Source organism: Pimephales promelas, chromosome 7 (assembly GCF_988280905.1).
Source record: "Pimephales promelas chromosome 7, fPimPro1.hap1.1, whole genome shotgun sequence".
In the NCBI taxonomy this organism is placed as follows: Eukaryota; Metazoa; Chordata; class Actinopteri; order Cypriniformes; family Leuciscidae; genus Pimephales; species Pimephales promelas.
Genome location: NC_142775.1, coordinates 38424880 through 38435352, shown reverse-complemented (window position 1 = coordinate 38435352; position 10473 = coordinate 38424880).

Sequence of the window (10473 nt, the reverse complement as noted above, 5' to 3'; positions counted from 1 at the left end):
AAAAATAATTCTTATTATGGAGATATACTCTCTGAAAAAATGAACTAAAGCTGTCACTGGGGCTGTACCTTTTCAAAAGGTAAACTTTTGTACATTTTAGGTGCTAATATGTACATTTCAGGTGTTCATATGTACATTTTTAGGTGCTAATATACATTTCAGGTGTTAATATGTACATTTTGGGTGTTAATATGAACATTTCAGGTGTTCATATGTACATTTTTAGGTGCTAATATACATTTCAGGTGTTAATATGTACATTTTGGGTGTTAATATGTACATTTCAGGTGTTCATATGTACATTTTAGGTGCTAATATACATTTCAGGTGCTAATATTTACATTTCAGGTGTTCATATGTACATTTTTAGGTGCTAATATACATTTCAGGTGTTAATTTGTACATTTTAGGTGCTAATATGTACATTTCGGGTGCTAATATGTACATTTCAGGTGTTCATATGTACTTTTTAGGTGCTAATATACATTTCAGGTGTTAATATGTACATTTCAGGTGCTAATATGTACATTTTGGGTGTTAATATGTACATTTCAGGTGCTAATGTGTACATTTTAGGTGCTAATATATACATTTTGGGTGCTAATATGTACATTTCAGGTGTTTATATGTACATTTTAGGTGCTAATATACATTTCAGGTGCTAATATGTACATTTCAGGTGTTCATATGTAAATTTTTAGGTGCTAATATACATTTCAGGTGCTAATATGTACATTTTGGGTGTTAATATGTACATTTCAGGTGTTCATATGTACATTTTTAGGTGCTAATATACATTTCAGGTGTTAATATGTACCAGTAAGGTACCAATATGCAGCCTTTAGGTACAAAAGTGTATCTTTTGAAAAGGTACAGCCCAAGTGACAGCTTTTGTACCTTTTTTCTGAGAATTACGAACTGAAGGTAATGTTTTCAGACACTTAACTGCGTGTTATTACAATTAAATGCCATTACTGGTGTGCATCTTGAGACAAAACAATGACACTGACATATTTTAAGATGTCAGTGAAAGTTACTTTCAGTTAAAACAGCTCAAACATGCACAATACTCTGGACTTAATACTTAAGCCTTTATCTCTGAAACCGTTGGTATAAGTTCACATTCTATACAATTAAGCACCCAACACAAGGTTATGCACAGAAAATATCTATGTCGAACTGAATTTTTAAAATTATTTTACAATGTTGCCTAGAGTGGACTTATAGGGCCCTATCTTGCACCCGGCGCAAATGACTTTGTACATCGACACATGTATCATTCCTATTTTGCACCCGTGCAAAGCAGACTTTTCCCTCCACAGACGCACGTCTGTAAACTAGGGAATGAACTTGCGCTCCCTGGGCGGATCGGCGTAAAAAGGAGGCATGTTTCGCCGCAAACAATCCCTGGTGCTATTTTGCAGTTCCAGAAAAGTTGCGCATACATTCAGATGCTATTTTAAGCGTGCATGCTTGGCCATAATACAGAGTGTGAACAACACACACACTGTAGATGATTCTCTCATTCACACAGATGCATTTTACTTTTTGCAAATAATACATTATTATAAGGAAAAATATTAAAACACGAGGGAAATCATTGTTGTGTCCATGACGATGGGAAAAATAGGCATAAAGCTTACACATTTACGCAAATTACTAGATGCATTTTTAACCGAAGCTAATTTGAGTGTGTTTGTCCCATCCCCAACGTCTCTTCTCTTTCTTTCACGGCCCTGACGAGAACATCGATCTCCTCGGCTGTGAACCGATTGAAGCGCGTCTGTAATGCGCCATTATAATAGTATTGCGCCATGAAACAAGCGCACCTTGTCGCTTCAGCACGCTCTTAAAGGGAATGTTGGATGGCGCTCTGATTGGTTTGTTTCCCGTTACGCCCAAACCACACCTATGAATAATGAAGCTACTTCAGACCAACCCCTTTTAGATTTGCGTCGAGCGCAAGAGTCATTTATCCTGCCGGTTAAATAGGAACAGCGCCTAAAAAGTTACTTGAGTGTGTTTCAGATTGTTAAAATAGGTCCCATAATGTTGGTATGGTTTTTACATCAAAAATTGTCCTAATTTAGAAATAAAAGGCTATTTTACCCCTCTGATTTGAAAGCGCTGTTTGAAGGGGCGTGTCTACTGTGAGAAACGCCCACTTCTGTGATTGGCTATTGGCTTTGCATATGAAATTAGTGTTACATGTGGAACTCTTTTTTAAAAACTTTTACTATGTTTTTGAAATATCAGCTGTTGAGATTGACTAAATCATGAAAAGTGTTGATTATAGCATTATATTTAGTTCTACTTGTTGTAGCCGATGACAGACATGTCTGTTGAGGAAATGAATGCAGGGATCTCGTCATTTCAACTCGAATGCCTTCATCATAACAAACAGTGCAAACACGATGTAAATATGAGATTGATTGTGCAGTGTAGACAGCATCATTGATTATAATGGAACTCAGTTGTGTGATTGACAGTTCCAGTCTTCTTTGATCGCTTTCTGTATATTATTTAATCACAATTAAAATGTGTACATTCTACTAAGAGAAACAATGTGAAGTTGATCGTTTAGTCACTGGCTTGATTTACTGATGCATAACCCGCAATAAACGATTTTGAGACAAATACATGAACCGTATCCGATTAGGCATTAGATTTAACCCGGTTAAGTCTATATCTATCCTTACCAAGCCTGCGTTGAAATTGAATTACGACTGATTTACCCAAAAAATCCACAGTGAAATGCACCGAACAAACAATTAATGCTCTACTGAGACATTCACAAAGTTGAAAATAAAGAACAACTTTTCTAGCAGTGATCCTGTATCTCTCTTCTCATCTCACTAACGCTGCAGTGGGCGGGGCTAAAGACGTGATGATGTAGAAGTGGGCGTTGATCTGATTCTGCAGAGGTGGTCTCTTTCCTCGCACTATAAGTCATTTTCGGAGAAAGCTGTTTTTGGACTAACAAGGAAATTTGAGTTCTGAAACTTTCAGGATGTTTTTGACCTCTTACATGTCAAAACATCAAAGACAATTTTTCTCAATTCATGACCCCTTTAACTTATTGCAGACGAGTAAAAAAACATTTCTATCCATCACATCCACCATCTAAATCCATGAATAAAAACGTTTTAAGTCGATTCTCACTATAAATAATGCATCTTTTTCCTCTTTTAAAACCCCAGGCCTGAGGATTGCGGGAATCTGGCTTTCCATCTTCACTTTTACCAGCCGGCAGAACAATGAAGTCCACACCTCTGTTTGAATCCATCCTGCAATTTCTGAAACAGTGGAGTCAGTGAACCCTGCTAGACCGCGTGATGGAACTGTGCGATACGTGCCTTTGGTGTGGAGCTCTCATTCGTGAGCATTGTTTATCTCTGTAAGGCCCAGTTGATTGCACGGCTCCCCGAGACTCGGCGGCCCCCGCTGCGCTCAGCGGTGTGAAGACGTCGAGGCCAGTTGAGTGGTGGTCAGTAGCTGTCAATCACAATGCCAGGGATCAGGTACTTTCCATCATTCTGAAGCCCTGCGTTAGATTGTAGGCTCTTCTCTCTCTCATCTGGTGTTTGAGACGATATGGTTGAACTGCTCCTAATGGATTTGGCTGAGGGCTTGATTTTTCACTAGACTTCCTCGTGTGTTTGGACTACAGTGTGTTTTGACTTTCCACGCTCATTTAAATATTTTGAATATTTAAAGCTCTGTTCTGAACTGTTGTGTGCTGCCTACATAGAACATATTTTTAGGAGTGCTAGGCTGTTTCATTACAAGATGGTACAGTAGATGATGTGAGAGGTATAATTGAATACTATATAATACTATATATATAACACGTCGACATGACGCAAATAATTTTTTTCAGCTTAAAGGGTATGTTTTATCTCACCTCAAGGGCATCCAAAATGTAGGTGTCTTTGTTTCCGCAGTATTTTCAATTTTGATATTTTTAGGTCAAACCGTTCTTGTCTGTCAGTCATATAATGGAGGTCTATGGTCACCACCTCAAAGAGCATGCACAGAGAAGTCCAGATTAAACATGATTTAATGACTCGTAAATGTAAGTACACATTGATGGCCTAAGACACGAAATGAGCGCTGGAAGTGATCTCTCGCACGCGCACTCGAACGTTACTCATTGTTTACACAGAGATTTCAGAAGTGTTACCCTTCACTGTGAAGATCTAAACATATTTATATATACAGGAAATTGCAATGGAAAACATTGATTTTTTTTTTCTCCCCCACAACCATGCGAGAGATCACTTCCGACGCTTTCCAGAGCTTGAGCAGACCGAAGCGCCCGCGCCCTCAGATCACTTGAATGAGGTAAAAATGATATAAATACTGTTCGTTTTCTCACACAAACCGCTCGTTTCGTGTCTTAGGCCGTCAATGTGTACTTACACTTACGAGTCATTAAATCATGTTTAATCTGGACTTCTCTGTGCATGCTCTTTGAGGTGGTGACCATAGACCTCCATTATATGAGTGACAGACAAGAACGGTTTGACCTAAAAATATCAAAATTGAATCTACTGCGGAAACAAAGACACCTACATCTTGGATGCCTTTGAGGTAAGATAAAACATACCAAAAATTAATTTCAAAGTGAACTATCCCTTTAACCCATTCAAAATATTTAATCCAATTAATCCAGCATTCTTTGCGTCACATTATATTTGATAATTATTTCATAGAGGCATCAGTAGCAGTATTGATATCGGTGATGCATTCTTTCATAAAAAGATGCCATTAACCAAATATTTAAAATATAGGCAACTGTCTTTGTTGTTGTAACATTCATTTGGAGCATACAGAATCTCTGTGCTGTGTATTTTATTAGAGTATCATGAGCACACTAAAGGCTATAGCTTTATTATTGATTCAAGTTTGTGTATCATGCAGAAGTGTTCCATATCCGTCAATTATTAGGATTCACGACTGCAGTAGACAGCAAGGCGGCTCACTAGGTTCAGCAATGCAGTGCAACTTTTGAGAGTCAAGCCGCTAAAAGGGGGCATTGTTTGTTTGATTGAGGATGACAGGTTGTTTTTCTCTGTGCGAGCGTTTGAGGTGTCCGTGCTGCTGTATGCAGTGTGTGAAGTAAGAAGTGAGGCAATCTATTCTTTGCCTGCTGTGGCCTCGCAACTGGACCCTTCGAGCTGGTGAAAACTCTCTCACACACACATCCTCACAAAACACGTTCCCAAACCAGCTACAAACTCATTGATTATTTTATCTATACGGCGCTGGAAGCCCACGAGCCACTGTTTTTGCTCTTGAAATGAAGTAAACAGAACGTCTGACAGTAACGTCGTCCTTTGTGTTTCATTTGCGCCGTGGCCTTTCCGACGCCCGTCACTGACCTCTTCCCTCATCTAATTTCCCCCATCACATTCAGATCAGACGGCCAGCGGTCAGCCTCATTAGGGCCAATGTTTTAAATCACCTCTCGCCGGCCCGCACCCTGTCTCTCCTGAATCATCAGCATTTAAATTTGGCTCTGGTGATTGCGGTTGCAGGTGGTAATACATTAAGGGACTGAGGCGGTTGGCGACGCTGGGCTGAAAGCACCTTTTCCTATTTGCGCTAAGTTCGCCTGTGCATTCTCAGGCATGTAGCCTCCTAATTAGGCTGCTAGTTTCGCCTGTTGTCATATTCAGCCGGGGCAATTTGGTCTGTGTTGTACAACTCGCTGCTTCTATATATCACAACAACAAATCTATAGGTATTAGACGGTGAACTGGTAAATTATGTCACGGACTGAGGGAATTTCAAGGAGAGACACTGCCTTAATGCCATGCCGCGGTTCATTTGAAGCTTTACGCGCTTCAGACCCAACGGGGACTACTTTAAACCTGCTCTTCAGACTAGAAAAACAGTTTAATGCAATACACTCAAAATGGGAAATGAGATATGTTCAAGTTACAGAATCAGAGGAAAACAAACCAAAAATGACTTTTTAAGGATTCAAGTCACTAAATTACCATATTGGTCAACGTGTAATCCACAATATATCAGACTTTTATCTGACTAATTTCTACCAAATGACGTGCAAAATGTAGTTATTTTAAGCAAAACAATTGTTTGTTTGGATGCAAAACCATTCACGTCATCAGCAAAAGATATGGGAAGTGTCTCCTCTCAAAATTGGATAATTTTACTGCGCTAATCTTCATTTTTCATAAATGGAAAGCTATTGCATGACTTCAAGAAGCAAAATGACAAAAAGCACAATAGATGTTAAAGGGTTAGTTCACCCCAAAATGAAAATTCTGTCAGTATTTACTCACCCTCATGTTGTTCCAACCCCGTAAGACCTTCGTTCATCTTCGGAACACAAATTAAGATATTTAAGATATTAAGATCGCTCCTGCATACAGTCCATAGGCTTCTTGAGGGACTGGCTCTTGCTGTCCTCGAAAAGTCATTAAAGACATCGTTAAAATAGTCCAAGTGACTAGGGGCTCAATCTTAAGTTTATCAAACGACGAGAACACTTTTGTGCGCAAAAAAACAACAAAAATAACGACTTTATTTCAACTATTCTCTTCCTTCTCCATGGGCCTGTAGTCAGTTAACGTAGTGTGATTGCGTAGAGCTATGTCACACGTAGGCTCACTATTGGCCGACGCTGGTCATGTGTGTGTGATGCGTGTGACGTACAATAACAGAAGCTTACGCTATTAAACTAGTAACCTGACTCGCGCAGAGGGAGAAATAAACGAATAGTTGAAATAAAGTCGTTATTTTTGTTGTTTTTTTGCACACAAAAGTGTTCTCGTCGTTTGATAAACTTTAGATTGAGCCCCTGTAGTCACTTGGACTATTTTAACGATGTCTTTAATGACTTTTCGGGGACAGCAAGAGCCAGTCCCTCAAGAAGCCTATGGACTGTATGCAGGAGCGATCTTAATATCTTAAATATCTTAATTTGTGTTCCGAAGATGAACGAAGGTCTTACGGGGTTAAAACAACATGAGGGTGAGTAAATACTGACAGAATTTTCATTTTTGGGTGAACTAACCCTTTAAGTAAAAGTTCACTATGGTATGAAGTCTTTTGAAGCCATAAAATGTTTTATATGAGGAGGATTACACCCTAATTTATGACATTATTCACTGAAAATCTTTCTTAATTCTCATTAACACATGCAAAACTTTGCAACAGAATTCAGCCACCTCAGATTTTTAAGCTAAAACATCTCAAAAAGGTGCGGTTTATTCTCTCGGAGTGCATTAACAATTAATTTGTTTAATTATTTTTCAAAATACGTGGAAGACTGAATTGATGCAGGACTTAATTTTTGTTATTTATATAAAAAAAAATAAAATGCCTCGCACACCTGAATCATTTGTGTGTGTGTCAGTGTTGTAGTACTCGAGACTCGGACTCGTCTCGGACTCGGTCTCGAGACCATATTTTAATGGTCTTGGTCTTGTCATGGACTCGTGTCCATTTGGACTCGGAATTGACTCGTACTCGAACATTTTTTTTTGGGACTCGGACTTATTCCCGAGTCCACTCGAGTTCAATTCAAAATATTTTTCATGATTATTAATGTATGTTAATAAAATGTTTCTTTAAATTGATTGACACGCCCAGTGATTGGTGATTTTCTAGTGACAAATGTAATAAAATTATCTTTAACGCCACCTACTATGTGGCCTTTTTACCCTAAATTGATCAAACTTTTAAACTCTAAGTAAATTTAGTGAAAAAAAAAAAAAAAAAGGATTTCTCTAAGTAAATAAAAGTAAATTAGGTAATCAACCCTCACTGGTCTCGGTCTCGACTCGGACTCGACCGTCTCTGGTCTCGGACTCGACTCTCTATGGACTCGGTCTTGACTTGGACTCGACTCTCTCTGGTCTCGATGTCGATGAGGTGGTCTCGACTACAACACTGGTGTGTGTGTGTGTGTGGGATGGATGAATAAACCCTTTCAAGCACCGAAATGACAAAATATAATATTACATAAAAGTAGTCCATACAACTCATAAAATATTTTATAGCTTAAAAAAAAAAAAACTGACCGTAATTTAGTAGTTCTGAAATTGCATTCACTGAAAAGGACATTTTTGCGCTTAACCAACCACTAAACATCAATGATGGTGAAAGCCATAAATGGATGTGTACAGAGGTTCGTTTTTCCACAGTTACTTTAGAAAACATGTCACATGTTTCCCCAAATTGACTCCGAGTGCGGATAAAAAGTCGCCTGACATCCAGCCGAGGGAAAATCCGCTTGAAATGACACCAATCAGTGTGTGTGAGTGTCAGAATCTGCAGTCTTAGAGGAAAGAGAGAGTCTTTGTCCAATCGAGCAGTATCTCGCCCGCCCTCCCGAGGCTCTCTGAGGTGGGGGAAGCGGATTACGGGTTTCCCCCAGCACTCGGCCTAAGGCCCATCCAGGCGCCAATCCCTCGGCTCACAGCCCGTGGAGCAACCCACCAGGCAGCCAGAGAGCAAAGAGACACTGGGGACTCATCTAATTGTCCATGCTCTCAGCAGCGCTCGAGCAGCTCAGCGCCAAACGCACACTCCCCCCCTCGTCTTCCCTCGCCGCTCCCAAGGCAGCGCCGGTCCTTCTTTTTCTTTTTCCCACTCTCCATCTCTCATTGGATGGAGAGATTAAAAACGAAGAGCTTTGGTTTGAGGTTCTTAGGGACCGAGGCCCCCAAGTCCACCTGGAGATTCAGGAGAGAAGTCCAGAAATACTTCAATCAATATGGCTGCCTGCCAGTGCCATAGCAGAATAAGAAGGTCAGAGCTCTCCACACTAGTGCTGCTGTGGCTCTGTGCGCTGCCCAAAGGACAAGCGCTCTCTCAAGCAGTTTGTATTCATATCTGAGTCTCAGCTTTAATAGAAAAGACACCTCCCCTGATAAATACACAGTCTAAGTTACAAACCAAGCTTACAAATAAACAAAGTAAGTCCTAAAGCAGTAGTCCACCCATCCATTTTTAATCTTCATGCATTTCCCCCGTATTTCGGAGACCAAAAAGGAAAAAAGTCCCAATCACACCCAATGATACTTACTGTAAAAAATATTTTTTTTTATCACAACATTATATAACACTATAACATATATTTGTTATCACAACATATTTTCTTTTGTCAAATCAACTTTATAATAATTTATTTAGTTGAGATAACTTATTATTTTGAGTTTCTGATGATTTGTATTAACTCACTTTTTCCAGTTCAATCAACTTAAAATCAAGGCAACCCAGGTTACTTACTTTTTTAAGTTAAACCAACAGTTTTTTTTTACAGTGTAGTAATCACATTTTTTCTTTTGTCAAGTCAACTTAAATAATTTATTTAGTTCAGATAACATATAATTTTGAGTTTCTGATGATTAAATCATTCTCCTTCATTGTATTAACTCACTTTTTCCAGTTCAATGAACTTTCAATTTTAAGGCAACCAGGTTACTTACTTTTTTAAGCTAAAACATCAATATTTTTTTTACAGTGTAGCGACATCGGACTATCTGTTTTGTATTCGACATCGGACTATCTGTTTTGTCTTCTGTCATCTGTATGCTATGGCATGATGGATTCTGATTGGCTGGGAATGTTTTTTTTTTAAAAATCACAAAAGTGATACCATGATATTGTTTCTATGTGCCGTTATTGTTGCAGTTGTGGTATGGATTCTCCTATTATTTTACATTTAGAATGATTTTTAAAATTATCATTATCATTATAGTTAATGTCTTTGGTGTTAACAGGCCTCCATATGACATATGCGTTACATTTCAAGTCTTGCAAAGCTCGTCTGTTCCTCATATTAAACATTTTATGGCTTCAAAAGCTTTTGCCACATCTGGTTATAATGACAAATGCCTGTTGACATGATATTTTTGATTTTGAACATAAATGCAAATGAAATTTCATTGCTATGGCAGAGGGCAAGATTATCTGTGAATAATGATTTAAACACAACAATTGCCTAAAGCTATTGTAAGAAACTGGACACTTTCAAGAAACAAAATGACAAAAAGCACAATAGATGTTAAATAAAAGTAGTCCACAATGCTTGTTCACTGTGGTATATTACTATTGAAGTGTTTTGAAGTGTTTTTATATGAGGAATACACCCTAAATTATGATATTATTCACTGAAAATCTTTCTTAATTCTCATTTGCATTCATTAACACTGCATTCATTATGAGCCCCCTCAGATTTTCAAGCTAAAGCAACCCAAAAAGGTGCAGTTTATCTAGCATTTTTAATTTGTTTCTTTAATCTACCAAATACATGGAAGACTGAATTGATGCAAGACTTAATATGTACATTTACATTCAATCATTTAGCGGATGCTTTTTTTCCAAAGCCACTTACAAATGTGGAGAGCAATCAAACCAACAATAGGGCAACAATATGCAAGTGCTGCGACTACACTCTTAGAAGAAAAGGTTCTATATAGAACCTTAAAAGGTTCT